Genomic DNA, 18615 nt, shown 5'->3' on the forward strand with positions numbered 1-18615 from the left:
CGATGTCTGAGATATGTACGTATAAAAATTGTGCATTTTATCAATTTTTATCATCAAAAATTGCAATTTATGATAGAATATGCTATGGGGGTAATTTGGACATGGCTTGTGGGGTAATTTGGACATACCTGAAAGTCTACCTGTCAGGTAAAAAATAACTTTCATGGTTGGTTGAGTTCTTAAAGGGATTTAGAGGGATTTAAAATGTCAAAACACTCAAAAAGGAATGTGAGCAATCAGAACTTTCACAAAATCCCTATTTTTTAATTTAGATAAATTTATTGCAATATTTGGGAGCGGCCGTGGCTGACTGGTTACGGTGTTCGCTTTGTAAGCGAATGGTTCTGGGTTCGATTCCCATCTGCTCCCAACGAGAAAGTTAAGAACACATAAATTTGAAATGATGAGTATGAACGAAAAATCAAAGTCGCTCGAGGCGAGGTTCGATCCTCCGTCCTTTGGATTGGTAAGCAAAAATGCTAACCACTAGGCCATGACGACTTGGTGAACGTGGATTGGAATTAGGAATACTGTTACAGAGAGCGAGTTGTGGCGCTATAACCACGGCAAATAGTGTCCAGGGCATTCGTGGAAATACAATGTCCCATCCCAGAGGGTCTCGGAGTACCAAACCTTCTTAGCATGGTGCTCCCAACGAATACAACCAAATCACGGAGCGTATGGTGGTGTGTCCCCACGCTTCTTCCTCCCCTGTCGATTCAGAATTGTATTGTTGTTCGAACACTCAGTGCTCAAACTCAACCCAATTACGAGTCATCTCTGCGATACGGCTTTACGTAGTAGGCCTGGCCGCTTTAACGCTTGTGATGTTTCAATGCATTCCGATGCAATGGCGCACTACAAATGTTAATAAATGACAAGAAGAGTGCTAGGCGTCATCTAACCTAAGGCACCCTCCAGGATCCCTTCGAAAGATTGGCTGCGCTAGGGTCTGATTAGATTAGATTAGATAAATTTATTGCAATATTCAAATGGATGAAATTTGATTACTACACATTTAGCTTTTAGTCAATTTCTGTGACATTTCTAATTTCTATGCTGGTTTACAAAAATATCAAAATTTGAAGGGCTACATGTAAAATTAAAAAAAAAATGATGGTTTCAGGTTAATTAGTTTTATATAAAGATTGATTTAGATAAATCTAAACAATACCTTAATCACTAAAAACTATACTTGTGCCTAATCCAGAATCAATGTTTAAATCATTTCAGAATTAATGATTGAATTATGTATACAACACTGAATTTGTTATCTTCCTATTGAATTATAGTTCTATCACAAAATCATTATTTATACCTTTGATGAAATATTGTGAGCAAAATAAACACATCAAAATATAAAACAATTACAAAAACATTCTCAAAAAATCAAATGTTAAACTTATTCTTCAACATGTGTCCAAATTACCCCACAAAAGGTGTCCATATTACCCCACAAGGTATGTCCATATTACCCCACAAGGCATGTCCAAATTACCCCACAAGGCATGTCCAAATTACCCCATAGGGGTGTTCATATTACCCCCACACAAAAATGTGGGGGTAATTTGGACACCTTTTAATTTTTGCGGTAAAAATGGGGTTTTCATCGAAATGAATGACATTTTCCATCAAATATGGTCTCTATTATCCTCTGGTGTCATCCACATTCCTTTAAAATATCCATACAGCCCGTGGCAGAGCAATTTCCTTAGGGTGTCCAAATTACCCCACACTCCCCTATGGCCCCTTGAACAAGTTTTCAAGTAGGATGCTTTCTACCAAGAAGTCAATTTTTATTAATTGAATTGAAACCCCATGTATTGTATACGAGATTGTATATGTTTTTTTGTTGTGAACAATAATATCATAAATTTAGGCTTAATTTTAAAACCCAATTGCATATAGAAACTGAGTTTAGTTTGCTGATGTTGTTACACACAACGGTTAGAACTTTTTTTTTCTGAGCACAATGACACTTTGTACGCCCCTAAAGTTTTATAGTGGAGTTTTAAATCCATTTTAAAAAATGTACCACTCTACCTTCCATCACAGAAAGTATCTTGCTTGACATCTAACTAACTTCAAATAGCTGATCTTGTTAATTAGATTTTGTTTTTCTAAGCGCAATAACACTTTGAACGACAACAATTAGTTTAAGAAGGATTTTTTTCTAAACAAACTGACATTCATGTAATTGTAATTTTATTGAAACGATATCCTGTTAGTTTACACTGTATATCAGATCAAGTAGGTAATGTGGATCTGAATTAAACTTCATGTAGTAAATACATTCAGTCAAAATACCTCTCAACCTGTTTAAAAATCAAGCACCATTACAAAAATAAATTCTTGTGACGAGACTGTCAGATCTTTCAATTATTGGGTTCGTTGGAAAGATCTTTTGATAACCCATTCAACGATGGGTCGCTCACTCCCTCACTCCCTAAAGGTTTCCCAGGCTTAGACACTTTGGGTGCCTACAAAGTGGAAGGAACGAGCGATGCGACGCAACGAAGCACCGAATTCGAGTGGTAGAAATGACAGTTTCCTTAAGGAATACATTGTAGAAAAAAAAAACAAAAACTGCTCGAATGGAAGTGCTCCGCTTCCCGCTTCCACTCTGTAGGCACCCTGAGACTTGATTTCTTTTACTCACTTTTGGGTAAGGCTGTGTTTTCAAATATAAAGGTAATGCTTGTCGTAGTTGTTAAAAATCAGTAGGCCAAGATAATCGTGTCTAACTCCGACAACTTTGACAGTCCGCTTCCAGAAAAAGCTACACAGAGTGTTTTCATTAGATTTTCATCAGAATTTCCGAAAAAGTGCCATTTTTGTGATTTATTGAAAGTGTGAAACTTTGATAATTTGCTGAAAAGCTCACGAAAATACCCGGGTCCCACTGAGAATTTTGGCTCGAGCCTCGAGTCGATCTGGCTCGAGATTGAGCCTGAATCGAACGCAATTTTTTTCTGGTTAAGCAAGCAAAAATTAACGACCCGTAAAAGCCCATCACAGAACTGGTTCCGCCAAGCAGCTGGAAATCAAACCCCAACCTCCGATGCCGTCTGGAAGCCCCAGTCCCGTTACAATGGTTATGTCGGAAATTCGACCTGGACCTGCAACGAAGCACCGGATTCGAGTGGTAGAAATGACAGTTTCCTTAAGGAATACATTGTAGAAAAAAAAAAAAAACAAAAACTGCTCGAATGGAAGTGCTCCGCTTCCCGCTTCCACTCTGTAGGCACCCTGAGACTTGATTTCTTTTACTCACTTTTGGGTAAGGCTGTGTTTTCAAATATAAAGGTAATGCTTGTCGGAGTTGTTAAAAATCAGTAGGCCAAGATAATCGTGTCCAACTCCGACAACTTTGACAGTCCGCTTCCAGAAAAAGCTACACAGAGTGTTTTCATTAGATTTTCATCAGAATTACCGAAAAAGTGCCATTTGCTTTACTTTTATTTTTTGAAAAAGTGGAGTTTTCTTTTAAAATGGAAATAATTATGCCATAGTCTCTTTCTCTATGATGGCCAGTAGAAGTGATTTGGAAGGCCCTTTGCGATTCTTGTGGCGGAAACTTGGTGTTTGTAGCAGTTCAAGTCGGTTCTGAAGTGATACCGCAAGGCAGCCGAGAGCATCCGTAGGCCAGCATCAAACCAACTGTGCTGTGCTTGTGGCCATGAAGAGTAATATCCCTATGGTTCCGGTCCCGCTTCGATCATCCCAACCAGAAATCAAAGAAGGTGCATTTGGTCAACTGGCTGGAACGTCGACGTCGTCGATGCAGATTCTATAAGGTGATGATCGTGTCATCTTCTGGAAATCAAGTCGGACGTAGGAAGTTCATCTTTTTGAAGATCTGAAGATTTGAAAAATTCTTGAAGATTGGAATTTAAGGATACCAGATTTGGTGAACCCGTTTCATTATTAATACAAATATTCTTTCACTTACTCTAGCTTACACACACGCCACTAAAGTCAAACCACGCCAATATTACTATATACGCGGTAGGGTACTACCCTGGTCGTTCGCTGTGAGTGTTCGATTGCCGGCACTCTGTTGAAGGTTCGGCTATGGGTATTATGCTTATTAATTTTGCGACATCTCATACCCTTAATGTCGTGACGGTCAAACAAGGGCGTCTGTGTGATGTGTCCCTACACCCGTTACAAATTTCCGTTGCTTTGGGGATGGGATGGGAAACTTCTTTTGATTTAAGCACTGGTATTTGTAACAACAAAATTCGTACAAAAAAATATATGTACGTGGGTGTACAGATTACTGAACATAAGATGACGAACTGTTTGATCAAGCGAACACCTGTGAACTGGACCAAGCTGCCGGCGGGTATGAGAATTATTCATTCATTCATTCATTCAATTACCGAAAAAGTGCCATTTTTGTGATTTATTGAAAGTGTGAAACTTTGATAATTTGCTGAAAAGCTCACGAAAACACCCGGGTCCCACTGAGAATTTTGGCTCGAGCCTCGAGTCGATCTGGTTCGAGATTGAGCCTGAATCGAACGCAATTTTTTTCTGGTTAAGCAAGCAAAAATTAACGACCCGTAAAAGCCCATCACAGAACTGGTTCCGCCAAGCAGCTGGAAATCAAACCCCAACCTCCGATGCCGTCTGGAAGCCCCAGTCCCGTTACAATAGTTATGTCGGAAATTCGACCTGTACCAGACCTGAGAGGAGTTCCTGCTAGCAAATAAGCGTTCCAGTGGTGGTGCATGAATACGCCCAGAACAGCAACATCGATCGGTACCCCCTAGTAAGTTTACCTGATCGGCCTGTTTTGCGTGATCTATGCCAAGCGTACCAGGAGGACATTTAGCCTATCGGAAGCGAACGCGTACGTTGATTCCGAGCTCTGCTCTTCCGGTATTGGATGACAAAGCCACCGTCGCCAACATCTGGGTTTGAGAACCGTCCTGAAGTTGAATCTGCTGAAGAAGTAGTTGGCAAACAGCAGGATGCTCGAAGTGATAAGGTAAACAATCGAGATACTCTGTTTTCAAAAGGAAAATTTACAGCAAATTTAGCAAAACTTGTTTTTGGACCATCGTGAATTTGAAAACAAACAGCACATCTCTTTTACTACCGTAAATGTTTACATTTAAAATAAGAAGGATAAAATCTTTGTTCACAAATCCACATAGGCCCATTTAAAATGTTTTGCTTTAAATTTTATTTATGCTTACCGTTTGTCTGTGATAAAGCACTCAATTATAATTTGAAAATGCCTTCCAGAATCTTCACGGAGTACGGTAATAACATCCGTTCACCATTGTTATTCAACTGTTGCTAAGTTCTTGCAGCCGCTGATGAAATTCATCAAGTTAGTTTTCACTAAAATGCAGCATTTAACTTGTCATTGGACATGAAACACGTCCGCACCAAACGCAACAAACATTAACATCCAACAAACTTGTTTGTTTTTTCAGCTGTCACTTGTGAAGCAAATTAAACTTTAAATTTAAATGATTTTTAAGTTTACATCATGAAAAAATACATTATATCTTCATTTACATGTTTTTCAAATTTTCAAATTTATGATTAGCCAAAAACAAAAGTTCATTTTGAATGAGTTTCAAGCATTACGTTGAATCTCACTTTACATTAAGGCGCTTTAAATGAGAAACAACGTTTTACATTGAATTTCAAACTTACATTGAGCATGTTTACGTTTTTAATACAAGGTTTCAGTGTCGGGTAAATTTACATTTTTTTTCTGTGTACACTGAGCAAAACTCACACAGCGCATCGAAGTGTTTCGCACATGATCTGACCCTGCAGTACAGAGCACTCAAATATCAATCGCAAAACACTCGAAATTGCGGTGATTGGCCATGAAATAATTGCAATAGCCAAACACTTGAATTTTGAATGGGGTTGAAAAATAATAGTACACAGAAAAAAAAATCGGGTAAATTTACATCATTAATGATGTACCAAAAGTGCACGTCATTAATGATGCCAATTTACATCAAATTCATTTTAAATTTAAGTTTCATCCGATGTAATTGTGCCGAACAAAAAGCGCTTCGAAAACGTGTAAATTTCTGATGAAATCTACGTAAATTTACCCAAGTAAAAAAAAATTTTTGCTCCGTTGAATCTAGAAACTGACGTAATTTTCAAATTTTATTACCGTTTGTTGCAGTTTACAAATGCACACATTTAGGTTATTTTGTAATCAAACTAAGCACTGTAATTCTAGATTATTTTTTTAAAGATGCTATCAACACAGAAAACCATGGCGCATAGGATCTTTTGGAAAAATACTCTAGAATTTATTCTTATATTACTTTTGCTTGATCAAAAATAAACTAAAGTTTATCATTGTAAAATGCCAAGGGTAAAAAAATTGCAAATGTTATGCAGACTCTAGATTCAACGGAGCAGGCTTGGGCGAATGGTTACGCTGAAAATAATAGAAATAAAAAATAAACTTACTTTTGTCCAATTCACATCAGGTTAACCAAATAGGTCTACTTGATCTAACGGCATCTCTCTGTCGATTGGACAAACTAGGAATGGGGGTTAGAGGAATTTCATCGGGCCGATGAAAATGGTTGAATGCGTAATGTATTACATGATTTGGATGTTTGTAAGTGTAAATGTTAGTCTGTAGTGTATTATCTAATAAGCATATAGTTTTGTAATAATAATAATAATAATAAATATTATAAATATGGTAAATAAAATAAATTTAAATATAATCAAGATGATTCCAGGAAGCTGTAAAAAATAGCAGTAAATTAAAATCTAAATGCTCCAGATGGTTCCCATGCTGTTTTAGAAAGATTCGTTAATTTAAGCAATTTGATGATATATGGTATGAGGAGATGGTATGTTACAGGAAAGGTATAGGATGAGGAATAATATGAACATGTAAATAAATAATCATTTAAAATACAAATGCTCCTGATGGTTCCCTTGCTGTTTTAGTAAGTGTCGTTAGTTTATGTAATTTGATCATATATGGTATGAGGAAATGAGGATATAAAGGAAAGCAATACGAAAAAAATAATTTGAACATTCAAATAAATTTACATATCAGCAGCTAAATTGAAATTTATTCCAGGAAGCTGTCAAAAATAGCAATAATTTTAAAACAAATGCTCCAGATCGATCCATTGCTGTTTTTTAAAGCATCGTTAGTTCATGCAATTTAAATGTATATTTTATGGGAAAATAGTATGATAGAGGATTAGAAAAATATAAATAAATTATATAGTGAATAGATACATGTTAGCAGTTAATGTAAGGAAGCTGTGAAAAATATAAATATAAATATCCCGTGGAAACAACGACGCAGGCCAAACACGATCGAAGCAGGCCTTGCCTCGCAAAGAGCAACGACGAGACTGGCCAGCTTCTTTCAAATACACTTTTTTCTTCTTTTTCTTCCGCGCGAAACAACGACGCAGGCCAAACACGATCGAAGCAGGCTTTGCCTCGCAAAGAGCAACGGCGAGACTGGCCAGCTTCTTTCAAAATCACTTTTTCTTCCTTTTTCTCCCGTGCGAAACAACGACGCCGGCCAAACACGATCGAAGCAGGTCTTGCCTCGCAAAGAGCAACGGCGAGACTGGCCAGCTTCTTTCAAATACACTTTTTTCTTCTTTTTCTTCCGCGCGAAACAACGACGCAGGCCAAACACGATCGAAGCAGGCTTTGCCTCGCAAAGAGCAACGGCGAGACTGGCCAGCTTCTTTCAAAATCACTTTTTCTTCCTTTTTCTCCCGTGCGAAACAACGACGCCGGCCAAACACGATCGAAGCAGGCCTTGCCTCGCAAAGAGCAACGACGAGACTGGCCAGCTTCTTTCAAATACACTTTTTTCTTCTTTTTCTTCCGCGCGAAACAACAACGCAGGCCAAACACGATCGAAGCAGGCTTTGCCTCGCAAAGAGCAACGGCGAGACTGGCCAGCTTCTTTCAAATACACTTTTTTCATCTTTTTCTTCCGCGCGAAACAACGACGCAGGCCAAACACGATCGAAGCAGGCTTTGCCTCGCAAAGAGCAACGGCGAGACTCATCTCTCTGTCGATTGGACAAACTACACACAAAAAAATATTTTCGAATGTTACATCTTTTATTTTTTTTTTTTTTTTTTTTTTTTTTTTTTTTTTTTTTTTTTTTTTTTTTTTTTTTTTTTTTTTTTTTTTTTTACATCATTTATGATGTAACACTTTTGCACGTCATTAAACATTTAAATTTAAATGCAATTCGATGTAAATTTGCAACAAATTATACGTAAAAACATGATTTTACATGTGATTCAACCGTTTACGTCGAATCTCAAGTTTACATCAACTGAGTTTACATGTGATTCATTTTTTCCGTGTCGAGTAAATTCACATATTTTTTTCTGTGTAGCTCGTTTGTAATCATGAGACCTTGTACACATCGCCGGTAGCGTCTAGCCCGGAGCAGACAGAGTGGAGTATCGTCGGTAGTCCACACGCCTGGGATGCTCTCCCGGGAGATCGTTTGCAACGGGAACCATGAACCTGACGCGTTGCTCCTGTCATTGGCAATGCTAACGGTCGGGTTTATGGAATAACCTTCTCCAAAATAATTTGGCAAATTCGTCGCTGGCCTTGTTCATGGATTTACACTTATCAGCAGGGCTGTGGAGTCGGAGTCGGAGTCGGAGCCGGAGTCGGTGGAGTCGGGTCTTTTTGGGGACCTGGAGTCGGAGTCGGAGTCGGAGTCGTCAAAACTCGAACAGCTGGAGTCGGAGTCGGAGCCGGAGTCGGCTAAATTTTATGAGCTGGAGTCGGAGTCGGAGTCGGAGCCGGAGATTTCTGATAACCCGGAGTCGGAGTCGGAGTCGGAGTTATCTTAAATTGAACAAAAAATATGATTTTTTTATTGTTCAGCATTTACTACATAACAGCTTAATTTACAAAACTTCTTATGTTTTTAATTGTTTTTTACGTCGCATGCAATGCGTCGCCATTTTTTCATCTCTTTTTAGAGATTTATCAGATGCCATTATGTTTTTGAAGCTTTTTATTGTGATTGGAAAGCTCTAATTGTGTTATTTCACTATAATCACAAAATGATAACTTACCCAAATATATAGTATTATAATTTTAAAAAAAATAATAAAAAATATTGGTTATGAAGTCACACATATCTAGTTGATTCTTGACTTCTTCCTATTGCCTATATTTATATGCCCTTTCAATTCAAATTTGACCAAATTTCATCCAGTTCTTTTTGAAAAAAGTTCACACACAGTCATCTTTTACCCCGATAGCGAATGTCTTGGAGGTTTTAAGTTAAATCATTTTTTAGGAAAAAAAATACGAGGTGCATAAAAAGATTAAAAATAGTAATCACTGTTTTTGGAAATCGAAAAAGAGCCACTGACAGTTTAACTTTTGTAACAAATAATCAACGATTATAACAATCTCTTACTTGGAACTCAACTCAATTTTGTTTATAACTGAGTACAAGAAAATCAAAGTGTTGCATTTAAAATAATTGAAACTAACACGCCACGCCAATATGACGGAAGGTGATTATCATTGCAAATCAATGTACCTTAAAAAAATAAAATACTTGTGACCTAGAAAACATTTTACTTGTGGATATTTGTTTTTTTATTATATTTTAAGTTTTTTCATATATTTTGATGGAGGCGCAAGATCATTCATAAAGCTTCGTTTTAGGTGAAGATTCACGAAGTATCGTGCGCCTCCTTTTTAATGTGTATTAATTTTTAAAATTAAAATAAATTAAAAAATTCCAAATAAAATATTTTCCTTGTCATAGATATTTGAAAAGGACCTCTTAAGCGTCCTTTCCACGAAGAAATTGTTCAGATACATTGATTTGCAATAATAATCTCCTTCATGGCGTGATGTCCATGTACGTTTAAAAAAAAAAACAAAATAATGTTTCGTTTAAAATTGTCATTTAACAAAAAAAAAAAAAATTGCCTGTCGCTGTGCTTCTTATAAATGTCAGCCTGAAAAAGAGCAAATTGAATTTTAATGTTCAATAGATCATTAAGGCCAGGTTTCTTAAGATTATTCATTCAAAAATAACAATTTAATATTTAAATTTATTAGCTTTGAATACATTATTTGCAAATTTGAGGTTAAGCAAATTAATCCAAATTTACTTACAAAACCGTTCTCCTCAAAATGCCTCTAAAACTGAAGATATTTTTTGATTTCTGTTTCCATAACGTATAAAACTTGTATCCTAGAAACTTTTTTTTCGTTTTGTGATTCGAACTTATTTTTCTTGAGAAAAACTTGACGCTTAGAGAGTATTTGAATAATCCTTTTTATCAATGTTTTAAAAATAATTAGCTAATAATAGTTGACTAACTTTTGAAACATTTAAAAATATGTGGAGTCGGAGTCGGAGTCGGAGCCAACCATTTGTTGAAAGCTGGAGTCGGAGTCGGAGTCGGAGTCGGCTAGAGTTGGTAGGCCGGAGTCGGAGTCGGAGTCGGAGCCAACCATTTGTTGAAAGCCGGAGCCGGAGTCGGAGTCGGAGTCGGAGTCGGCTAGTCTGAGAAAGCCGGAGTCGGAGTCGGAGTCGGAGTCGTTTGAAATATGACCCGACTCCGCAGCCCTGCTTATCAGGATCAGCTCGTTGATGGGCGTTTTACGACCTAACTTGTCCATCTGGTGCGGCCAGGTGATCGGCGGCCAGCCGGCGTTTTTTAGCAACCCAGCGGCGATTATGACAATCGATAAGCTGAGCTCGTTGATGATAGTCTCGTTGCCCTCCATAAGAATTTCGTCCAACCCGACCGGGCCAAGTGGAGATTTGACAAGGTTGGCAATCGACGATTATGGCCATCACTGGAAAATAACATAATTTGATCAGTACATTACCTTATTTTTTTTATCTGCTTTCCCCCTAACCCCCAGGTTATCATAAAATAATACATTTTCCCACTCACTCTCTGGATGTCTAAGTTCCCATGAGGGACAGTGCACTGGCGACGGTGGAAATGGTGCTGATGGAATCGTCACACAGGCAATCCGACTAGAATCTAATTCCCATCGAGCCGTTCTTGTTCAGTCGCTCTCCAGCGGCACTTGACGGTTCGTCGTCTACGTACCAAAAGGGCTTTTCACTTTCTACCGCCGTCGTTGAACTGTGAAAACACTCCTCACCAACGAGTCTAACACGGCCGGATGCGGCATTTCAAGAAGTCGTGGGATCGGCATTCTCCGACTTACCCTTCCCCGGCGACTGCTGCTTCGGGTTGTGTAAAGTCACAATACAAGAACTAATGTTGGCTGGCGCAAGTGACTATCACTAGCCGGGGTCATAAAATATATGCCGACGTGCTCCTTGGTGAGCGGCTCGACCCCGCCGAACTATTGCTTTATTCCAGATCTGCTTCGCCGAGTCCGGGTTGGCGAAATGCACCATTTTGAGGGCGGAGGAAGTCGGGTCGTTGACGATAGCCGGGGACATCATGGGACTATGAAAGAAGCATTAGATTGATTAAAATTTACCTTTAAAATACCCATCAACATACTTTTGAATCCTGGTAACCGACGTTCGCCGACCGACGTTTTTTTTTGTTTTCGAAATCAAAACAATACACGGTGCAGAATTATTACAATAATTCAGTGGTAAATTCTACAGTTTGTCTAGGAAACAGTTTGGCCAATGTTTGACAGATCCAAACGCGCTGGACACCAAACGCCCTTTACGCCCAGCAAAACTGGCAGTGTTGCAAGCATAAAACATACGTTGCCAGTGCCTATTTATTTGCATCGGCCAGTCTGTTTCCCCTAGACAGTCTGTAGTAAATTCTTGTGAGAAGTACACGTTTATGATATTTACAACCTTTTTAGGTGTAATTTGCCATAAATTCAAGCAAAACAATACAACTGGGCAAATCTCGACTTTTTTTGAATAGGTCCTATAAACGTATAAAAGACAATAGGTTATAGGACCTTTAAAAAAAACTCTGGAAATGAAGATTTGCAAATAAGCTGTCTATCGAGGGGTGAGACACATGCTCTAATCAATTATAATATTCGACTAATTGATTAGAAATTATTAGTTAGTTGATTAAGGTTACGCTAATCAATTAGAGTATTCCCACCATTTTATTTTATCTTGGCCTGTCGAACAAACGTCAGAAAACCAAAACCACCAAAACAAACGAGGCTATTTTACGAAGGAATCTAACCAAAAATATATTTTAAGCACAATTTTCACTCGGATTCAGGAATCGACTAATCTATCGGTTAATTCGGTGACGCCTGGAAACAGAAAGATTGCCACTATCGTCCAAATAATCTTCACGGGACAACGGAAGCGCAGTATAGGTCACTTTTTGAAACCGGATGGATTCGAATGTAAGATTCCAGGGCGGTCCAGGTCCATCATGGCGCTGGGATGCGGTTGTGGCCGTATTTGATTGTGACGTCCTCGTGCAACATGTTGTGCCGGTGAGCACTTCCAGTTGGTCCGATTTGGAAGCGATTTGTGCAGTCGGAAGCAGACGGTTCAACTTTTTTTTCCAGTTCGCCGGCCATTTCGTCGATTCAGATGTAGGCGTTAGCTTTGGTCACAGAAACGGTTTCCTTGAAATAGGCAAGTGCCGGAAGCTTAGCTGGTTGATCCAGATGACGGCTAAGGTCCCCTCCTTCGGTGACCGGATGTGCTTCCAACTAAACCACCTCACGTTCCAGAAGCGCTACGGAATCGGCTGCTTCTCGATCTTCAATGTACCGAAACGAAAACCGGCGAATTTTGTACACACCGGGAACCGTTAAGAGTTGGCCTAAATCACAGAGACTTGCCTAGATAGCTTATTTCTTCCTGCTAAATTCCTTCCGTTCTCGTCCCAAATCAACGACAAGGAAGCGACTTGCCATCGTGAACCCCAACATCGTGCCGCCCAGAGAGAGAGGCACACAACATAATTTTTATTTTATTAACATTCAATTACATATCATGAAATAAACATTTTTCATTCTCGGCAGAGTGTGGCTCGGTCTTGCGCCTTCTCATTTCCGCTCAACAGCGCTCTCTATTCGCTCCTAGCTCCTCTCTATCGAACTCCTCGATAGCCTCGCGGTGTCCATCACCGGACATGGGACACGCGGGTTCCTCACCATCTTAATGGGCGGGCCGAGCGCGAGGCGGATCGTGTCTTTAAGCTGTTGCTTAGCTGCAAACCGGACGCCAACTGTGGTCTCTTGCAACGTGCATCATTCGTAACCATTCTCTTGAGGCTGACGTTTTTGGTTGCCGGCAGCATTTCCAGATCTGACGTGACCATTGGCCGCGGAGTTGCAACGGAAGTCATCAGAAATCACATCCACTACTCCCGCGGGTGACCGAGTTGGACAGAAAACGGCCTCACGAACGGGACTGATGGTGAACTTATCCATTGGGGTTTCCAAATTGGGCCGCAAGACTGGCCTGACAGTGGGAGCGCTTTAAAACGACTTTCACTCTGCCTGCAATCGTTCTGTGGAAAGAACACCAAAATAAGTCACTCGTTTCAGGGTAAGAGTGCAAACTTACGTAGGATTATCCGACAGACTGTATGTCGCTGTATTCGCCGGTAACCTCCAGCCAGGACGAGTGTACTTCCGGCTAAACGACGCAGCAGGACGCGGGAGCAGATGTTGCTGTGATTGAGCCGATGCTTGCTGTACCACATCCGGGGAAGTAGTGTCATTCGGTGTTCCGGTTGCCTCCGCCATCAGCAGTTTCCCATCGGCCAGCAAGACCTAAATTATTTTCGGAATTGTTGTTCAACTTGCTTTTAATCGTTCAAAGTCAAGAGATTGTGCTCACCTGTTATGTTGCCTTCAGCAAAACGTCGTACATTTGCCTGTAGTCGCGGATCCACATTCAAGCAGCTGGACTAGCCAGAGCTGGCACAGCACAATGTCCGGGATCGGTTCCGCGTATGGCAAGAGTTAGACGGATACTTTTTTCATCATTCAGACGCGCTGCAGAGGGTCCAGAATCTGCTTCGCATTCAGCTGGATCTCTTCACCGTTCGTGTCGGGCTGATTGTCCTCCTTCGGCGCGTAAGGAAGCAGTCGTCGTCAGCGATCAAGCCACAGCTCCTGGGGGAATGACGAAATAATCAGTTCCTTGTTTGAGTTCAACAAAAAACGAAAACTCTTACCAAAAGATTTCGCTCTAACAGTCTTATGACCTCATCCGGTTGATCCACAGGAACTCGAAGTACTGGTTCCACATCCGCAGCCATCTCCGACAAAATTTCCTTAAAATGATCTCTTGACTGTTGTTTATGCGGAAACTTCATCTGTCAAAATGACTTCACTCGAGATACCAAGATCAGGAGACGCGCGGTGGGAACAGTATGTCAAATAATCGCTAATCAATTAGCTAATCAACCAACAATTACGATAGTTGATTAGTGATACGATAATTGATTAGGTGTGTCTCACCCCTCGCTGTCTATCCTACCTACGTCAGTGTATGTTTACAATTAACATGAGGAGAATGGGCTGCTTGTTTACCTATCCAGATCCACATTGACCCCCCAAGATTGACAAAATAAGTTTGTCTTTTTAAAAGATTTTTTCAGTAGATTTTTAAAATTACATATAACAATTCTAGATTTTTTATAAGGTTCTATAAACAAATGTAAACATTGAATTTATCCCGATTACTCTGATGGACATAAGGAATGAAAATAAGTCAAGAATTTAAAATTGAATAGTTTTTGAATGACTGTTGAAATTTAAACGTCGATTCTAATCCTAGCATTATTTTTGCAAATTTTTATAAGATATCCAAAAACATTGAATGCTGTTTAAGTCACTTGATAGTTACATTAAAAACAGGCATGATGCGAACGATGCCGCCTTCAGTCAGGGGTATTAAAAAAACATCCAAAAAGCAAAAACTAAAAATTTGGTTTATTGGACCTTTTCAAAAAAAACAAAAAAAACTCCAGAATTGTTTAAAATGTAATTGCAATGGAGCATTTCCATTCGAGCAGTTTTTGCTTTTTTCTACAATGTATTTCTTATGGAGCGAACTGTCAAAAACTGCTCGACTGCGGGTACTCCATTGTTTTTGTCAATGGAGCATTTCCATTCGAGCAGTTTTTGCTTTTTTCTACAATGTATTTCTTATAGAGCGAACTGTCAAAAACTGCTCGACTGCGGGTACTCCATTGCAATGGTTCTAAAGCCCAATGACGATGTTTGTGTCCAACGGTAAAAAATACGCTCATGAATCATTTCTGATCACTTTTTTTTAATTTAATGCTAAAAAAATACATTTTACGATGAATCAACAATGGTCCCAGGGGTGTGCTTATGGGTAGATTTGAGTAGATGACATCTACTTAGCTGTTTGCTCTAATTTATTTATTTTTATATGGAAAAATATTCAAGTTAAACAATATTTTTGACCAAAATAGGGCTTTCACCAAGTGCAGCGACCTCAAATTTAAATCATTAAATTTGTCCATTTTTCGATCCTCACCACAGTTCTGACCATGCGCGGTTACGCAAGCATAAATAATTTTACCCGTCGACTCGCGTTGCGCGACAAATAATTAAGCTTATGTACAGGTGTGGATCATGAGTCATCCTCACCTGAAAAGCCCTTTATTAAATTTCGCCAATTGTTAGGCAATCAAAAAAATGGTTAAGCTTTCAATTATGAATGTGCGATGTTATTACACAGGGGAAATTGAGGGTGTGGCTTAACCAAATTCATTGGCATGTTTGTTCAATGGAGAATTCGACCTTCTCATTATTGACCAACATTTTTGAGAATGTTTTAGGAACATAATTTTGATGTTCCAATAACATAATTTAAAGTTTCACGACAATGGTTCGAACCCATGACTTCCGATTTTTAGGTGTACTCACTACACCATACGGAAAGTCATGAAGAATTGCAGAGGTCTGCATAATTTAATTCATGAGGTTCATCGATGCTTCTCATCGAAACGGACCACTTTTAGTAGAACAAAATTTAGTAGAGTTTTCGGGGACTGACTATAAAAACCCCAAAATTCTTGAGGAGGGCAGTTAGTTCCAGTCAGTTCCAGCCAGTTCAAGCCCAGTCCAGTTCCAGATCCTGAAGAAGCCCCAGACCAGCCGGACCCGCCAGCAGCCACCAGTAGCAGAGGCTCCAGTCCAGCCGGACTTAGCGGTGGAGGCCGCAGTCCGCCGGGACTTAGCCGCCGTGAAGAGTCCGTCGGGACTTAGCTGCCGTGAAGAGTCCACCCGGGACTTAGCCGTTTGAGAAGTCCGCCGGGACTTAGCCGCCGTGAAGAGTCCGTCGGGACTTAGCCGCAGAGAAGAGTCCACCCGGGACTTAGGAGTTCGGGGTCTGGCATGGCTCGGCGAAGAGGTCTGGAGGACAAGTCTGGTTTCAACGTAGAGAATTGGCTCGACGAAGGCATATGGAGCCAAGTCCAATTCAAAACATGGTTCCGAAATTTGTTCGTATCAGTATCACCACCTAGCGTGGATGCCTGAAGTTACTACACTGTTAACTTTGAATATTAGACAAGATAATGTTGTATAACACACGCTACAGGTCACGCACACTAATCTGATTTTGAACAAGTGGCATAATTTTTGAATTGACCGTTGCTACTGGTTTATTTTTGTTTTCAACTTATTCCCTAGCGTAAACGAGTTGCATAAATTGTGTAAATATGTAAACAGTCTCCTTAAATAGGGTTGGCGGTAATTAAAATGAAAAATTACGTATGTTTATAAATTAAAATTTCTAAAATTCTTTGGGAGGGATAATGCGTGTTACAAGTTTTTCTTATCTTTCCTTAAAATAAGTGTTTCGGTGTCACTCAACAGATGGCCAGCTGGCCTGGCTTCAGCCCCAGTCAGACCCGGTGGCTTTTTTCGAGTCAAGATTTGTCTTATCCGTCGGATGGGGAAGTGAACATTGGTTCAGACCTAATCTAGATCCTTAGCTTAGTCCAAGTGTAGGAGTCGTCCATTGGTCCTTCCTCGGTGGAGTCGCTGGTAGGCAGTTGTACTCACAATCCAAAGGTCGTCAGTTCGAATCCTATCGAGAGAAATGCATCAACCACCATACGGTAGATTAAGTAACGTTTTACCATTCATTAACATGTTGAAGTAGTTATTGATATACTGGTAAAACATATTGACAAAAAATATGACCTAAATTTGTACACCTTTGTTTGACAGTTGACAGGCAAAAAAACAATCACTTTGGGGACAGGAAACTTTGCCGTTCTCAAGCAAACTTTTAAAATAATATCCGGCAATTTAGGGAAAGGTCGGTTTCTCCTGAGCAGTTCTCTAGGATTTCGGTCATTCGATTTTTTTTGTATTTTTTAATCCGACTGAAACTTTTTTGGTGCCTTCGGTATGCCCAAAGAAGCCATTTTGCATTATTAGTTTGTCCATATGGGTAATTCTCCGCCAACTCACACAGCAGTTGCCCCGACCCCTCTTCGATTTGCGTAAAACGTTGTCCTAAGGGGTAACTTTTGTCCCTGATCACGAATCCGATGTCCGTTTATTGATATCTCGTGACGGAGGGTCAGTACGACCCCTTCCATTTTTGAACATGCGAAAAAAGAGGTGTTTTTCAATAATTTGCAGCCTGAAACGGTGATGAGATAGAAATTTGGTGTCAAAGAGACTTTTATGCAAAATTAGACGCCCGATTTGATGGCGTACTCAGGATTCCGAAAAAAACGTATTTTTCATGGAAAAAAGCACTAAAAAAGTTTTAAAAATTCTCCCATTTTCCGTTACTCGACTGTAAAAAAAATTTGGAACATGTCATTTTATGGGAAATTTAATGTACTTTTCGAATCTACATTGACCCAGAAGGGTCATTTTTTCATTTAGAACAAAATTTTTCATTTTAAAATTTCGTGTTTTTTCTAACTTTGCAGGATTATTTTTTAGAGTGTAACAATGTTCTACAAAGTTGTAGAGCTGACAATTACAAAAAAATTGATATATAGACATAAGGGGTTTGCTTATAAACATCACGAGTTATCGCGATTTTACGAAAAAAAAGTTTTGAAAAAGTTGGTCGTCATCGATAATGGCCGTTCATGGTCACCCGCGACAGACACGGACGACGAAACAAAGAGAAACGCAAAAAGTAACTTTTTCAAAACTTTTTTTCGTAAAATCGCGATAACTCGTGATGTTTATAAGCAAACCCCTTTTGTCTATATATCAAAATTTTTGTAATTGTCTGCTCTATAACTTTGTAGAACACTGTTACACTCTAAAAAATAACGCTGCAAAGTTAGAAAAAACACGAAATTTTAAAATGAAAATTTTTGTTCTAAATGAAAAAATGACACTTCTGGGTCAATGTAGATTCGAAAAGTACATTAAATTTCCCATAAAATGACATGTTCTAAAAATTTTTACGGTCGAGTAACGGAAAATGGGAGAATTTTTAAAACTTTTTTAGTGTTTTTTTCGATGAAAAATACGTTTTTTCGGAATTCTGAGTACGCCATCAAATCGGGCGCCTAATTTTACATAAAAGTCCCTTTGACACCAAATTTCTATCTCATCACCGTTTCAGGCTACAAATTATTGAAAAACACCTCTTTTTCCGCATGTTCAAAAAT

The 18615-nt window shown here is 39.3% G+C and overlaps 1 long non-coding RNA gene across 4 annotated transcripts; it reads right to left on the bottom strand.

Annotated features, from left to right (window-relative positions):
* Nucleotides 1-10280: 10280 nt before the first annotated feature.
* On the bottom strand, nt 10281-17433 carry LOC120428472 (uncharacterized). 4 transcript variants are annotated; one of them, XR_005607103.2, is made up of 4 exons: nt 13545-17433; nt 11536-13488; nt 11231-11478; nt 10281-10846 (listed from the first exon to the last, which is right to left on the bottom strand). It is a non-coding gene; the product is annotated as an uncharacterized LOC120428472 (long non-coding RNA). The 4 variants fall into 4 exon arrangements; XR_005607104.2 differs by having other exon boundaries at nt 10283-10846; nt 11231-13488; nt 13545-14098; nt 14161-17433; XR_005607105.2 differs by having other exon boundaries at nt 10283-10846; nt 11231-13488; nt 13545-13753; nt 13821-17433.
* Nucleotides 17434-18615: the final 1182 nt, after the last annotated feature.

The sequence above is a fragment of the Culex pipiens genome, chromosome 1 (genome assembly GCF_016801865.2).
Source record: "Culex pipiens pallens isolate TS chromosome 1, TS_CPP_V2, whole genome shotgun sequence".
NCBI classification, from domain to species: Eukaryota; Metazoa; Arthropoda; class Insecta; order Diptera; family Culicidae; genus Culex; species Culex pipiens.